We start from the raw sequence: 9,799 nt of genomic DNA, 5'->3' as shown, positions 1-9,799 counted from the left end.
AGCATGGAAGCTACCAGATTTGTTCATAAATAAAGGAATTAAGCTACCAGATTTTAAGATGCTTTGAAGAAAGGTCTGTTTTTTTTTTTTTTTTTTTTTTTTTTTTTTTTTTTTTTTTTTTTTTTTTTTTTTTTTTACTTATCACTCTATATTTCTTCACTCATCACTCATCACTTAAAATACCTCAACTCCCTAAACCTGACATGTTTGGCACATTATTTCCGACGAGTAGTAACTCAAAACTTTGCATTTGCTGTGGGACTCATACCTGAGCACTATGTCAGGCATTCCTACTCGCCTCACACCATTTCATCATTTCATATCACTCACTTTTCATTTCCTTTTCCCTTCAACCTTGTTACTCTTCCAAAACCAGAGACTTTAAAACCCCATTCATGGACTCTCCAATCCTCACCAATCCAACCCACCTCCTCCTCAATACTTCCTTTCCTAAGCTCGAAATTACTTGGTGAAGAATGCCAGTCCACCACTACCACCAAGGGCAAGAAGGGCAAGCTCGGGCGCGGCGCCTCGCCACCACTACTATGAAGGGAAGACGCCGCACCGCCCGAGGTCGACATGGCGGTCTTAGAAGCATAAGTTCAGGCGCGGTGCCTCGCCATGGACAAAAAAGACCCCACCCTTGATGTGGGTCCCAATGGCCTTCCTCTCTTCACTTCCACACTTCCCTATCCTTCTCTCCTGCAAAGACACTTGCTCCTATTTCAAATTCAGGTACCCAAATCAAAGTTTCAACAAAACCCACTTGTATTTATAGCTTAATAATTGATAATTTTGTATTTTTGTGTGGATTTGGATCAGTATGGAGTCTTTGAAATGGGTTGGTTTTTTTTTTGTGTGGAAACATGTTTGTGTGTAGAGAAAAGATCGTGAGAAGTGAAGAAAGAAANAAAGATCGTGAGAAGTGAAGAAAGAAAGAAAGAAAGAGAAGAAGAAGAAGAAGAAGAGAGGGAAAAAAAAAAAAAAAAAGCAACCAAACCCAGAAACTCAATGTGAAAAGGAAAGAAAAGAAGAAAAAAGAAAGAAATAACAGAAGGAGAACCTAAGCCCAGAAACCCAGTGAAAAGGAATGGGAAAAAAAATGCAACCAAACCCAGAAACCAACGTGAAAATGAAAGAAAAGAAGAAAAGAAGAAGAAGAAGAGAATAGAGAAAGGTGATCTTCCCAGACCTAGCGTGAAAGACAAAAAAAGAAAAAAGAAGAAAAGAAGAAGAACACAACGTGTGTTGGAGAGAGCAAAAGGTCTGACCGTGGGTCCCATGTATGTGTGTTTATTTACCAAAATACCATGGAAACTGAGTTTTGATAACTTAAAAACACCTAAAATGTGTTTTCAGTTTTCATAACTCATCACTCTAAAATCAGAGAATTGATTGATGGAAACAAAAACTCGAAACACATCCAAACACACTACTCAGCCATCGGACCCACTAATTTTGAGTTATGGATAATGGAAACAGAGTTATAAGTAATGAAAAGTGAAAATCCAAATAGCCCCTTAGATCCTAGCTAATCCTTTGCTGCTCTCTTGGGTATTAAGTATTAACCAACTATTTTTTTGAGTGTACAGATAAGGCGTTGCTGTGTATTTGGGGTATGAACTACAGAGTATCATTATGTTTCTGTTTTTTCTCTCATTTTTGACAGTCTGTCGATTGATTTTTACTCTCTTTTGAAGGGATTTTTTGTACAGTGGGTACTAACTGTGGAAGAAGGTTTGTGAAAGCTCGAAAACGTGTTGAAAAACACAAGAGCTGTTTAGACCCCCGATTAAAATTACGGCTCGATAGATTTTATACAACTTTAATATAAAGTACGGAATAGTGTAAAAGCGAGCGGATGAACAATATAGCTACTCTAATCCATAAACTAAACAACACAGCAGTGTAATGGAATATAAAAGAGTAGGGAAGAGAGATGCAAACACAGAAAACACCAAGACGTGTTTTTGAAGACGAAACTGAAGAACTCGGCGAAAAACCTCTCCGCCGCCCTCCAAGCGGAAATCGATCCACTAGACAATCAGTTGGGATACATAAGTAAGCAAGAGACCCTCCAAGCCTAATCTACCTGATGTACCTAAGCCCTCCAAGCTCCTACTCCAACAAGGCTTCTCGGAACCGTGTCTCGTCTTAGTTCTCCGGATCCCGCAACAAGCTCCATGTTGCATCTGCCATTCCAGGCTTCTTCCAATGCTTCCCAGCAACACCAAAACGTCACACAACACTCTCAAAAGGTGTGGTAAGTGTTTGGGCTATCAACCTCTCAATGGTGTGAAATGGAGAGGGAAGGTTTAGGAGATACCACAAGAAGTGTATAGAGAAAGGTGGAGATGACAATCTCTAATTACAAATGTGTTTGGCTAGGGTTTTCTCTCTAAAGCATTCCTCAACATTTGTGGTAATGGGTTTATATAGGATAGGTGCAAAATGTGTGAGTCAGTCAGTACAGGCTGGCAGAACAGCATGTCTCGCGGTGTCTCGCGGAAGGCCTTACCCGCGAGATACTCGCGAGAGACAGCTGTCTCCATCTGTCATGACTGTTCGCATTCCAGCATGTGCAGGGCACATGCTTCACTTCGCTGGAAGCTTAGTCGGAGATACCTGCGAGATTCCATCAGCTTCCAGATTGCTTGAGTCTTCACACACTCTCTATCACACACCCCTTACAACAATTCCCACAACAAATACAGGGTATAAACAATTGATAGTAATTACAATCAAATTTGCACGGAATAAAAGCCAACAAAACACATAGTTGTAGAATCACAACTTTACAATCTCCCCCTTTGGCTATTTCGTGACAAAACCCTAAAACAGACTTAGACTAAACGTGAGTTTGGGAACACAGGAAAAACTCACTCACACCTAATTCTAGATTCTGATAAGCTCTTGAAACATATGAACAAGTAACTCCTGAAACACAACAACAAAATATTATCATTGTATGCAGAAAACTTGAAAAGCATATGGAGCAATAAGCACATGATCAAGCAGAATGAAATAGAAACACTAAATCATGGCAAGATCAAACGAGTAATCACTATACACAAGCAATTACTATGCTCATTCACACAAGGAATGAACATCCGGATATGCAAGATGATAAGCTCATATGAAGAGTACCATTTGCACATCCAACACTCAACCAATGCAAAATACTTGAAGAATTTGCATCTAGGAACAATCCTACTAGGGCACAAGAGTGTTCATCACTCAACCAATGCATAGAACGTATATGCATCTAGGAACAATCCTACACGGGCACAAGAGTGATGTAGTGAAGTAAATGTATGACATTAAACTTCAATAGCACAAGCATAAAGGCTGCATAAGCAAAGTATTGCAAATACATGGCACAAACCATAAAAGCCTACAAATCATGCAATGAAACAAAACAACCCTTAAAGCTTACAAAAGCAACATGGGTACATGCAAAGAGTGCTACAAAGCATAGAGAATATCACAAAAGAAACATCTGAAAATAAATACTTAAATAAAGCATAGTATCAAAGCTTTAAACACAAAACAAGTAAACATAGGAACTGTTGACTTCTTCTCCCCCTATCTCCATACTCCCCCTATCAATGACATCATCTCCCCCTTTTTGTCATGGAATAGCTAGTCATCCCCTTCTAGCTTCCGTTGAATTTCGTCCATCTGAGTTTGGAGAGATGTGAGCTGTGAATCAAGACGTCGGTGGTGAGTGTACATGATAGTCGCAAATCCGGACATCTTTGTACTCATCTCTTGAAGAGCAGTAAAGATATTGTTGATCTGTTCATCATTGATACGAGCTGCAGAACTCGAGGAACCCGATGGTGCATGAGTTTCTTGCTTGGTGTTCTTCTTGGCATGGCTCATACTAGCATGGAGAGACCGAATGTTGATTGGACTTGGCCTTGGATATGGACGTTCATCATCCAATGGACGGACACCTTTGAGCTTCAAAATCTTTGAAATAAGGCGAGAGAAAGGAAGACAATTCCTTGAAGCAGTGCGGTCAACTGTTTTTGCCAAAATGTGAAAGATATGAGAGCACACATCAATCTCGACATCCGTGATCAGATCGTTCAAAAACAAAGCTCGACCAAGGTTCATATATCCGGTGCTGGACAAGGGATAGAGATTGCTACACATGATCATTGAGAGAAGTCGTAGCTCGGAAGAGAGAGATGCCACATTGATTGACTTCTTAGTGGATGAGAATTCCAAATCAGCTCCTAAAGACTGTCTGAGATATTCTTCATCGGGGTTCAGCTCATCATATACCGGCGGTATGGGGAGTATTGGCCGGTTAATGTGTAGAATTTCCGCCAAGTACATTGGTGTGACAGAAAAGCTCTTTCCTCGAACCCAACATTTAATCTCATCGCCGACGACACTGGCATTGGCATAGAATTCCTTAACCATGTTCTCGAATGTATCCTCGAAAGTTGACAGCAGATAGTTCCAATCTTTCGTGGCAAACCAAATAGGTATTTGTGTGTCTTTGAGTGATGGCTGGTCAACCCCCCTTTCAACTATCAAAGGAGCACCCTGAAAGTGGTTCTTGAAGGATTCAAAAGCAGCATGAGACTTGAACAAGTGAGGATCAAAAGTTCCTGTTGAGCCACGAGTTCGCTTCGGTCTAGGTGAATCAGCATCAACATCAATGATCGGTTCTTTCCCTTTGTCGCGGCCTCCTTTCACAGCTGAAGTCTTGAATGGAGACATCTGTGCAACATAGTACACAAAACACACAGGAGACAAGAGCACAACCCATAGACCACAGAACACAGAACTTGATTAGAGTCAAGTTAGGTCAAAGCAGAAGTAACACTGCTGAATGCATAGACACAATGCATGGAACAAAGCAAATGTGCATGTGTATGTATGTGTGAGCAAGTGCAAGGTGCATGAGACACACTATCAATGACCAAATTGAGTGAAATAAGGTCAAACATGTGAAAGTCCATGGATTGAAATCACTTGATTCCGAATTAGCACAAAAATGTCACTCGGACATTTTGACAAACACCTAGCATGCACAACATCAAATAAGACATGAGCAATGCATGAACATGGGAAAATCTACCCTTAATACAAGATAAAATGCCACAAGGGGCCAACACAGAAGCAGAAACAACCAATGGGACACAGCCCAAGCAAAAGATTTGACAAAAATTCACCCAATTTTGAAAACCAACCCAAAGTTTCGAAAATCCCCAATTTTGAAAACCCTAACAAAAATTCTGCATAATCTAAGCAAAAACTTAAAAAGAAATGGTTAACAAACATACCTTGAAGAAGAAAATGCAGAAAAAATGCTTGGATTGAAGGGAAATGAATGGAATAGTGATTTTGGGTTGAGAAAGTTTGAGAGAGGTTGAGCGAGGGAAGTTTGATAGTTTTGAAAAACTGTCACATCAGCTATATAAAAACTGAAAACACGCGTTTTTCGCGGGTTATAGAGGGGCGAGACAGTCGCGAGACAGTCGCGAGAAGTGCCACTGAAGCACAAAATTTTCGCGAGAAGCATTAGGTCGCGAAACAGTCGCGAGACAGTCGCGGTAGCTTCTGTCTGAAATTGGAAAAATCCAATTTTAGCCAAACAGCATTTCGCGAGAAGCTGTTGGTCGCGAGACAGTCGCGAAAGTTTCTGTGTGACATGATAAAATAAAAAATTTCCCTCAACTCCTTTTCGCGGGAAGCTCTAAGTCGCGAGCTTCTCGCGAAATTTCCCCTGAACCTGTTTTTGAAGAGACACAAAAAATGCAATTTAATCAAAAACAAAAGACAAGAAAGTATAAAATCACTTTCAAAAACAAATAAAACACTCAAAAATCTTTTTGGGTTTGATCAACAAAGATTAAGCATGTGAAAAACACATTTAATCAAGTACAATCACACAAATGAATAAGGCATTCATTGAACATAGACTTGTGTGTTGTGTGTGGATATCAAAAATGAGATAGTCCTTAGTCCAATGTGAAGCTTCAATGATCAATTCAATCAAGGCATACACAACTAGCCCTAGATTATGTGACCTATCTCAATTATAGAAACATGCATATATGACCTCCCACATGAACTTGATAACAATTCATTGAAGCTTTTCATTTGGCTCCATATTTAACATATCATTTGCAACTTTTGAGCAAAGAGAATCTCATTTAGAGAAAGATGCCTGAAATTTTTGATATTTCATTTGATGAGTTAGCCTTTGGCTTTTTGGGCATCATACATTTTATTTTGGTCGCTTTCCCTTTTTCCTAGTCGAATACTAGTTTGTGCGACAGGCTTTTGCAGCTCTATATCTCTTTTCATTTGGAGATTTACAATTAGAGAGCTCTTTTAAAGCAGAAAATAAAAGTGGGAAGATATATAGGCATGAGTCTATGCATGTCTCAAGATCAACAAAACCATTCACTAATCATTCATGACAAGGTTGAAGATCTATTTACAACAGTCACATAGATTTTAGGATTTCTTCCACAATGATATGAGTGCATGAGAGACAAGCTAAGCTCGTTAAATGCACAAAGCCATAAGTACAAAGGTACAAGGCAAAATATGCTTTGAGACAAAACTCAACAAAGTGATCAAACTTTTTGGATTTTCTATTTTTTATGTGTTTTTGAATTTTTGAACACACCCAAAAACAGAACAAGAGAATAAAGATTAACAAAAACAACCGGTACAAAACACCAACAGTAAAAATAGAGCAATGCATGAAACGATGCAACAGCAAAAGTCCCTAAACATTGAAAGAATTTATGCGTGGACATGTTATAATGCTTATGCATGAGTACCCCTCTTCACCCACACGTCACGTGCGTTTGGGGTGATATCCTTAACGGATTGGGTACGAGAATTTGGACTGTCAAACCTTCTGGTGAAACTCTCCAAGCAAGTGGTGAAGGCACCAATCATTTTCATCACGTCCATCATGCCAGGATCACGATTCTGACTTCTCGGTTGTTCACCACCCCAAGACCTCATGTCATTTCTCCTTCCTCGTGACCGAGGTGCGCTTGAGTTGTTGTCTGATCTCAGCTTTTGACAGTTAGGTCTGGTATGTCCTTGCATTCCGCAGTAGTGACACACATAGTCCGTTCTGGGACCCCGTTGAGATCTTGGGAGAGATCTTCCTCTGGTTTCATGTCTACCTATGGAATGATTTCGGGGCTTATTCACCATCCGTTGCTCACTCACATTCTTCTTCTCAGCCTTAACATTCTCAAGAATGGGCTCTTCTACAATAGGCTCTATGGCCTTTACAAATTTCACTTCTTTGGTGGCTTTGGCTGATGAGCTGCTTCCTCCGGTGTATCCTAACCCGGACTTGTCTGAAAAAGGTTTTTGAGATGAGATAACATCATCTAACTTCTGGGAGGAGACTCTTTCTATCTTGGCATGAGCTTGCACTACCTCTTGCTCAAGAAACCTCACCTTCGTATAGGCTTCAGACAACTCGCCATTTAGTGTCTCAATCTCACACTTAGCCTCTTTATATCTGATCAAGAGACTTCTATAATCTTCCTCAGCTTTCTTCATTTTCCTTACAGCCGCCTTGGCTACTCTGGTATACTCTCCCGACTTCTCAAGTAATAAGGAGTAATTTTCTTGAAGATTAGCTGTATTCTCTTCTTCTTCTTCAGCATCTGATTCTTCCACATTCCCAATAGACTCTGAATCAGAATGCTCACCAAGCTCCTTCACAAGTGCACCCAAATCATCCGATGACTCCACATGAGCAATGGTCATGAATGCGGAGTAGTTTCCCTCTCCGTCACAACTCTCTTCCGAGTCAGAATCAGAGGAGTCTGAATCACTGAGTGTCGTGGCATAAGCTTTGCCTTTTCCCCTCAGAAAATTTGGACACTCCTTCTTTAGATGTCCATGGCCATTGCACTCATAGCATATAATTTCTGAAGAAGGTTGAAACTCCCTCCCTTCTTTCTTTGTAAACTCTTTCCTATCACCTCTTGAAGATGAAAATTTTCCTCTGTTGAATGGTTTCCCACTGTTCTTCATCTTCAGAAATTTGCGGAAGTTTTTCGCAAGAAATGCTACCTCCTTCTCCACCCCATCTTCTTCGGAGGAATCACCCATCCTTTCGGTGATGGTTTTAAGAGCAAGTGATTTACTCATCTTATGGGAAGGCAGTCCCATCTGATATGTTTGGAGAGACCCAACTAATTCTTGAATCTTAATCTCATCCAAATCCTTGCTTTCCTCTATGGCTGTAACTTTTGCTCTAAAACTTTCAGGCAAGGACCTCAATACTTTTCTCACCACCTTAGCATCTTCAATCTTCTCCCCAAGATTGAGTTTAGCAATTACAATTTCATTGAGCTTCCCATAGAATGAATCAAATGGTTCATCATCACCCATCTTGAGCTCTTCAAATTTGGTGGTAAGCATCTGAAGCTTTGTGTCCTTAACTTTCTTTGTACCCTCATAAGTGGTCTCCAAAATCTCCCAAGCTTCCTTAGCAACTGTCATATGAGAGATCCTGTGGAATTCATCAGGTGACACAGCACAAAATATAGCGTTTAAAGCTTTACTATTTGCATTGGCTGCTGCGAGAGCTGCCTTATCCTAATTTGCCTTAGGAGCTTCCGGCTTAGTCCAGCCGAGCTCTACCGCATCCCAAACGGTATCTTCTATAGAGCATAAAAATGCTCTCATTCTGACTTTCCAGAATGCGTAATTGTTCCCATCAAAAAATGGTGGAACATTGAGCGATTGAGATCAATCCATCTCAAATAGGGTCAAGGATCACACTAAGGTATTTAAACCAAGCAAGTGTACCCGCTCTGATACCAATTGAAAGCTCGAAAACGTGTTGAAAAACACAAGAGCTGTTTAGACCCCCGATTAAAATTACGGCTCGATAGATTTTACACAACTTTAATATAAAGTGCGGAATAGTGTAAAAGCGAGCGGATGAACAATATAGCTACTCTAATCCATAAACTAAACAACACAGCAGTATAATGGAATATAAAAGAGTAGGGAAGAGAGATGCAAACACAGAAAACACCAAGACGTGTTTTCGAAGAGGAAACCGAAGAACTCGGCGAAAAACCTCTCCGCCGCCCTCCAAGCGGAAATCGATCCACTAGACAATCAGTTGGGATACATGAGTAAGCAAGAGACCCTCCAAGCCTAATCTACCCGATGTACCTAAGCCCTCCAAGCTCCTACTCCAACAAGGCTTCTTGGAACCGTGTCTTGTCTTAGTTCTCCGGATCCCGCAACAAGCTCCATGTTGCATCTGCCATTCCAGGCTTCTTCCAATGCTTCCCAGCAGCACCAAAACGTCACACAACACTCTCCAAAGGTGTGGTAAGTGTTTGGGCTATCAACCTCTCAATGGTGTGGAAATGGAGAGGGAAGGGTTGAGGAGATACCACAAGCAAGTGTATAGAGAAAGGTGGGGATGACAATCTCTAATTACAAATGTGTTTGGCTAGGGTTTTCTCTCTGAAGCATTCCTCAACATTTGTGGGTAATGGGGGTTTATATAGGATAGGTGCAAAATGTGTGAGTCAGTCAGTACAGGCTGGCAGAACAGCATGTCTCGCGGGTGTCTCGCGGGAAGGCCTTACCCGCGAGATACTCGCGAGAGACAGCTGTCTCCATCTGTCATGACTGTTCGCATTCCAGCATGTGCAGGGCACATGCTTCACTTCGCTGGAAGCTTAGTCGCGAGATACCTGCGAGATTCCATCAGCTTCCAGATTGCTTGAGTCTTCACACACTCTCTATCACACACCCCTTACAACAA

This window comes from Quercus suber, unplaced genomic scaffold (assembly GCF_002906115.3).
Source record: "Quercus suber isolate HL8 unplaced genomic scaffold, Cork oak 2.0 scaffold_507, whole genome shotgun sequence".
NCBI lineage: Eukaryota > Viridiplantae > Streptophyta > Magnoliopsida > Fagales > Fagaceae > Quercus > Quercus suber.
Note: the sequence above shows the minus strand (reverse complement) of the source record.